Raw genomic sequence first — 7,877 nt, forward strand, 5'->3', positions numbered from 1 at the left:
TAATACTATACAAAATCATAAAAAAATACCTAACACGAATTTAAAACCAACCGTTTACGCCCAACTACACCTATCGTGAAAAACATCTCCCCAAAAGAGAAACAATTTCTCCCATCAAAACAAAACAATAAACAAATCCACCCTAGAAACACAAGTAAAAAAAATATCCCAAGAACTTATATTAACACTAAACAATAATGAATCAATCTCCACATGTTACCTTACCTTCAACACACTCGAAGATCAACTATACACAAACTAACCATTTTTCCACCACCAAATCATCATAATTTTTTAGGCAAATTATACGTTTTCTGAACAAACTTTGAAGCCGAATCATCATTTCGATAACACAAAACATGCAAAAGCGTATTCGGATCATTCGAACTCCATTGACCCGTAGTCGTAGGCAGCGGAGTCTAGATCTAGCAGATGACCCGTATGCTTCCAAAGTCAACCGCCTAAACCGCTCCACAACCGCCTTTATTTCCATCCCAAAAAGCGGAATGACATCTCTCACAACAATCGAAAACTTATTAATCACATCCATAGAAAACCCATCACCATTTGCAAAAAACAAATCTTTAATCACCTTAAAATCATCTTCAATTCCTCTCGAATCTTGTATAGTAAAACACCTTGTGGGCCCACCTCCAAGTAAAACCAACAACCATCCTTCAAAACTCGCTTTCATAACTTCAGCAACTAACCGCGTTCAAACCCTTTCGTGTTGCACATTATCCGCAACAAGCGTTAAATTTTGCTCGAGTTCTTGAAGGAAAGGTTCGATTGTGGAACATGTGGTCCCACCTACATAAAGATTGTCCCATAACGAGTTTTAAAGATCGTGAAAAACAATTGTGTAAGCGGTTGATTCGCAAAGTTGTTGGATGCCTTCGAGGCATGCCGGGGGGGGGGGGGGGGGGTGAGTTCGAATTTTTTTTGTAATCCGTTTGAGAAGTCGGAGACATGGGCAGATTCGGAATTTCGCAAAAGTGTTATGATTTGTTTTTCGATTGTTTCGAGTTTGGATCAGATTTTTTGGAGACTGTTTATACGTACGCATAGTTGTGGGATCCCTAATGTGTTGTTGTTATCGTTTGTTGTGGAGACTTGAGAATTTTTTCTTTGTAAAGTTGTTGGTTTTTCTTTTTAATTGAAAACACCGTGGAATTTTGTCTCGGTTGTGCATCGGGTTAATGCGGGAAGAGCGGGGATATATGTATTTCTTGATCCTGTATATAAAAAACTTGTTATGTAAACAAATGTAATTACAAACCCTAATTTGAATTAACTGAAAGTATGTCTAGTAATTAGTAATTAGTAATTACCACATCCTCATTTGACTTTGGTTGAGTAATATTGGAGACATCGATCAAGGCCAAAAACTAAATCAGGAAGCAAAGCTGGATGCATTGGAATTAGGAGATGAAAGGAGGCATCCAAAGTTTCATCTATAATTCTCAAGACTTCAACAGCTTATGGAGCGTATCCTTCTTGATTAACTCGTGGATTCCTTACCTGTTATTTGAGAGTTGTTGTTAAATACCATAAATGCCCTCGGACTTAAATTGTTATTCATTTAATGAACTGGCCTCTTGTTGGAGATTTCTATCCACCCACTCTTTCAACCTGTCTAATCTCAAATTAGTCCACCCTTTGACCAAATTTGCAATTGCAGCTTCAGCTTCAAAAGGTGGCATTTCTCTTATGATTGTTTTTCCACCATCATCACTATCAACAGAATCTTCAACTACAATCTGTAAAAGATTTTTTCTAACTAATATGCAACTCTTAAGACTTGGACTGCATCTAGGGTTAATTCGGTAATTCCTGAAATGAATTGTTTTAATTCGTTTCCATAGCAGACATAGAGAGTGGCAACAGCTACACCAGCTGCTGCAAGAGGATGCCATCTTTTTCAAATTGGACTGAACATTTTCTTTTCTTTTGTGGCTAATTCACCAATGTCTTTTGCAAGGATTGCTAGATCTAGAAGTGGATTTGGTTGGTTTCTTGATGCTCTTCTGATTAAATCTGCCTTATCCATTATCTGTGTGTTTAAAGATCAAATTTAAATATACTCACAGTTCCAACAAAGTATAAAGATCAATTCTAATTTGGTTGGATGGAATGGCATGATGGAGGAATGGAATGGAATGGCTAAGGTAACGGAATGAATCATTACATTCCATGATCATGTATAATTGTATTATATGTAAGTACAAGGTATAGTTTTAATACTATTCTCTATATTATAAAGGGCACATAACACATTACATAAAAACTATTGTATTTTGGGAAGTAAACTGGTTTAACCACTAATACTTTATTTTTTTCCGAACAAACCACAAAGTTTCCAAACATTTTTCCAAATTAACCATTTTAAAGTGTTATATCAGGTTTCACCGGTAATTTTCCAAAATTTGGAAAAATTTATTTCAACTTTTAAGGTTTAACCATTAATACTTTATTTTATCCAAATCAAACCACATAAATTTTACCAAATTAACCATTTTGACATGTTATATCATCAGGTTTCACCAGAAATTTTGTTATATAAGGTTTCACCAATAATTTTCCAAATTAACCATTTTAACTTATTATATGCGGTCAAAATGACTAATTTGGAGGAATATTTGAAAATTTAATGGTTTGATTGGAAAAAAATTTGGGTTAATCTCATAAAAGACCTTATATTTTGTGTTTTTTCGGGATTAAACCTCATCTTTATTTTTTCCATCAAAAAAACCTTATATTTTTCATTTTTTCCGAAAAAACCCCTTAACTGTCTTTTTTTCCAAAAAAAAACCCTCAACTGTCTTTTTTTCGCAAAAAAATCCTCCACCTTCTAAATGTTTCCAAGTAAATCCTCAACTTTTTTAGTTTTTCCTAAAAAAACCCTCACATTTTACAACTTTTTTTTGGAGAAAAATGTCTAAAAGGGCTAGATAGACCATATTCAGTTAAGCCATCAAGCCAAACTTTCAGATCTGATTCTAATTGGTGACTTAACACGTAAAGTTGGAAACTTTATTCCCATGCATGACTTAATGGGACCCAAACCTCAAAAAGAACCATATTAAGGATCCTAACACATGCATGGACCAATCTAACTCGTAAAGGTTGCATTTCTATGGACAAGGGACCCAAAGGTGCTATGATTTGAACATTCATGGCTTCTGGAGTAGACCATAATCTCAAATATGGCTTAAAGGACCCAAAAACGCACAAATAACACCCTAAGTTGGATCTGCATAAGGAATCATCAAGATGATAGTTTTTACCTCATATGGCTTGCTAAGATGAAGATGAATCTGGATCTACAAGCTCAAGCCACTCCCAAGCAACCTCCAAGTGTTCTTCTTCTTCTACATCACTAAAAACACCACCAAAACTCACTTTCAAGCGAAAATCTCACAAATGACAATTAGGGTTTCGATCTTAGGGTATAGAGTGATGGAGGCTGTTCATTAGGAGGTCCAATGATATCTTAAGTTGTTTAAATAGGGCACAAACCCTAAAAATTAGGGTTTATCCCTGCATTGCGTACGTCCTGCTTACTCCAACGTACGCCCAACATATGTGGGTGCATCTGCGATCCATCAATGAGCTAGTACGATAAACGTACTCATAGAGTACGCTTCATATACTAGCTAGGGACTAAAAATGAGAGAAAGTTTTACATTAAGGGTTAAAAAGAAACATACCAATAATATCGAATGTTACAAGGGATTTGTCTATGAATTTAAGGTATGTAGACTATGTTTCATAATAGTTTTTAAGCAACAAGTATTGTAAAATGTTGGTTACTTGTTTGACATCTTACTTTTTTAGAATTGGATCATGGAGAGATACTCTCAAATAAGTGACCCAGTACCTTTTTTTGGCTTGTCGATGATGGGGATGTAGTTGTGTGTTTGACCAAGTGTGTCTCTCCGATAGTTTAACCACTTAAAATGTATCAGTAGTATTTTGTTTTGTTTCCCTTATCCGCCAGTCACAATTTCCTATAAAGCAAACAACTTCAAGCCTGTCTTTTGTAGATGTTGACGCTCTATATTGGAAGCATTTAGTAACACGTTTGGCTTCTCCCCCACATGGGGTTTAAACTCGCACCAACTGACGCTCGCAATCAATCACTGCCCCAAACCGGCTGAGCCAATCCATAACCATAACCACCTTGATCTCTCTGAAAGGAATAGTAATGAGATCAATCGGAAATCTCACCCGAACGATGCATTTACGGTACGATGATCGGTGATCTCAATTACTCGAGTTTGATTTAATGCTCTCAGAGTCACATCGAACTTCTTATTGAACGCAAGAGATACAAACGGCCGACTAGCCCTTGAATCAACCAATACAAGAGGAATTATACCATTAACTAGGAACATCCCTAATCACATCATAGAAGCAATAAGCATAAAATAAAGAAAACAACAATAGATAAAGTAGAGAACACATACTTGTAACTGTTGGGTTATGAGCATTACATAATTCCTATGGTGTACATGAAACCCTAATTGCTTTGATCCAGGTTTTCTACTATGAACACAACAGCATTGAATACCAAAGCATAAACCCCAGATCTAACATGCTATTATCAAAATTGACATAAGATTAGGGTTAGAAAGTTTACCTTGATTGTTATATAGTAATAACAATCACAATCCTTCTTGATCTTGACTTCTGAAAACTTAGTGCCTCAAGTGTTGTACCTCTAATGGAGTCACAAACACCACTAGCAACAAGATGACTTAGGAGAAGGAGGAAAAGGCACAAAATCGTCCAGGGTTCCCTCTAGGGTTTCAAGTGGCGATTTTAGGATACCTGGGGTATCCTTATATAGCTGAGGAATTAGGGTTTCACTCAAAGGCCTTATCTGGTTACTTAGGCTCTAAGCAGCCCACAAGATCCTTCCAGAATCTCCCTTTGGACGAAATCTTATGGGCTATCCATAAGGATTTCGTCCAACCCCTTTTCAAGGGTTCCCCAGCCCACAATGCAACTATCTTATGATTACAATATTAGTCCCCCAAGTTTAAATAATCTCTTTTGACCACAAAATTAATTCTAGATTAATTCTTGATCAATATTAATTAAACAATATGATTTCTCTTTTAATATATTATTCATATAATATATTAATAAATCATAACTAATCATCTTTCTCCTTAATTCATCGTATCAGTTGCTATGGTGAAGGCAACCCAAAAGGACCATGTTCACAATCGGGTCAAGTACATACCAAAATAGTTATGGGCTTAGACACCTAATCCAACAGTCTCCCACTTGGATAAGTCTAATAACTATTTGCAAGTACGAATTTAGAACCTGATCAGCAATCGTAGCTTTCAAAAGCCGTTGTCAACTCTGATCTTATAAGAAGCGCGTCCTTTAGATAACGGATCATATATTCCTCCATTCTAGATATCGTATTGTCACCCCAAAACCGAGAATGGCGGAAACGTTCTGGGGTGGAGGACGTCATGTACAGTATCATAACAATGCATAATAGTAAAGACAAGCATCAACATCCATTCCATTAATATAATAATTGTAATACAAGCGTGTTTTGTACAGTTTGTAAGACACCAAAAGTATAATCGAAATAAAAGATGAGTCTTGTATGTGCTCCATCTTCTCAAAAGCTTCATCTGTACCTGTCTACTGATGACCTGAGAATACAGGTTATTTTGAAAGCGAGTATCAGCATAAAGCTGGTAAGTTCATAAGTATTTAGTGTCATTGCTTGTATTACAATGTTAGTAACAATGTAGTGTAGTAATTGGTTTCAAATGTTTTGGAAATAGTATACTCCGTAGAACACCCTATGTTTTCCAGTAAAAAGGTAGTCTTCTACCAAGACCCGATTGTTTGTATAATTGTTCTTTTGTAAATGAAAGGGTTTTTCCCCAGTGAAAACTAATAGTATAAACATATAGTTTACTGAAACGGGTATGTGACAAAGTCACAAAGTAATGAAAATACAGACTCCAGACGGTACTGAATGGACAGTACGCCTCGAAAAGTCTAAAGTAGAAATATGTAGGCTCCAGGCGATACGCCTCGCAAAGTCCAAAGTAGAAAAATATGTAGACTCCAGGTGATACGCCTCGAAAAGTCCAAAGTAGAAAATATGTAGACTCCAGGCGATACGCCTCGAAAAGTCCAAAGTAGAAAATATGTAGACTCCAGACGATACGCCTCGCAAAGTCCATTTTTTCCTTAAATCCTTATTTAGTTAATTTAAGGTTTGAATGCGAACTCGTATGTAACCATGCTTATCGACGGCTGAATAACTGATGACCATCCAGGTCACACGTAGTATGGTGACATTTTGTCACCCCTGAGCCTAGTCGGCTCGGACTGTAGCTGCAGTCGGGATATGGGAGTGTCTGTCCCGTATAGATCTATACACATAATATCCGTTCTCCCTCCAGGAGACTCTGGTTACACGGTGATCGTACTATGAAGTGTCGTATCGAGAAGTAGTATGTCACATTTTGTTTTAGTATTTAATGTCTGTATAGTGTATAGTATGTTCTCTTGTATAGTGTATAGTATGTTTTGTTACTCAATATAGTACTTATGTAGTGACTCATAAATGTACTAACTCTTGTATGGGTCGTTGTAGTAGTAGTAGTAAGTAGTAATCCCTTAACTATACCTATAATAGTTAAATAGTAAGGTTGTTTGGATGCCTTTGTTACACAAAGGTACTGAACTGAAGTGAAAGCTTTTATATCCAACACATATACATATGATATATATAACTAACAATTCAACGACATTCGGACAAATAACAAGGTACCCTAAGTCCACATCCAAACAAGGAACAGGAAATAAGGTGAGCTATCAGTCCTAAGTCCTTCAAGTCTTACTTATATAAATATACTGGTGTAGATATTGATTTGAAACTATTATAAATATAAAAGAGTTTGAAAACAGTTTTAGCATCAAAAGAGTTTAGTAAAAAGGTTTGAAAGCTTGAAAATCCATAAGTTTGATAGCAATTTGAAAGTAGTAGTAAAATCTTTCTGTTTGTTCTAGTTATTAATCACATGTGATTAAAGCAATAACTAGAAGTGTTCAACTTGTATTCCCCCCCCCCCCCCGCCCCAAAAAAAAGCATTTAAAAACATTCAAAAGGTTAATTAAGGGGTATGAACTCACCTGCAGTGAGTGGATTGGATGGAAGTGTCGGGTAGGATGCTAGGTGTCAAGTGAGGACTTGAACACACACGGATCCTATGTAACATGTAGTGATACATAAATGTATCTAATTAGTCATTTAACAACTAATTAATCAAGTAAAGACCTCCTAATACATGGAAACACTTTGCTTTAAGTGCTAGGAGTGCTAAAGGGTTGCATCTAAGGAGAGTATGGCCTCACATTGGAGTTTGCTCCTCATTTGGAAACCCTATGTGTGTTTACGGTTTCTGGACCATTTTCCCCATGAGTTTACGGCCGTAAACTCATGGTACTTGGTGCATTTGTGTGTTTTAAGGTCTTATACTTCACAAGAAAGTGTTCTAAGTTTGAATCAAAGGCTTAGGAAGTGGTTAGGGCTCAAAATGGACCTTCTTTGGAGTTTACGGTCCTTGGACCACCTTGGAGAGTTTACGGTCGTAAACCCTTGAGTTTAAGGTCGTAAACCCATGAGTTTACGGCCGTGAACTCATGGTTCCCCCAACCATTTCGTTTTTTGGTGTTTCTAGTTCATGCATGCAAGGTTCTAATATTTTATCCAAGCCATAGAAGGTGTTAGGGGCACCAAAACACCATTTGATGGTGTTTACGGTTCAAGGATCTCCCTTGACCGTAAACACATATGTTATTGGGGATTTTGATGTTCTTCCAATGGATTA

At 36.5% G+C, this 7,877-nt stretch overlaps 1 pseudogene; it reads right to left on the reverse strand.

The window, feature by feature from the left end:
- Positions 1–284: 284 nt before the first annotated feature.
- LOC145116508 (protein unc-13 homolog) lies at positions 285–5,428 on the reverse strand (annotated as a pseudogene).
- Positions 5,429–7,877: the final 2,449 nt, after the last annotated feature.

The sequence above is a fragment of the Lactuca virosa genome, chromosome 1 (assembly GCF_052849685.1).
Source record: "Lactuca virosa cultivar CGN04683 chromosome 1, Lactuca_virosa_CGN04683_v6, whole genome shotgun sequence".
Taxonomy (NCBI): Eukaryota; Viridiplantae; Streptophyta; class Magnoliopsida; order Asterales; family Asteraceae; genus Lactuca; species Lactuca virosa.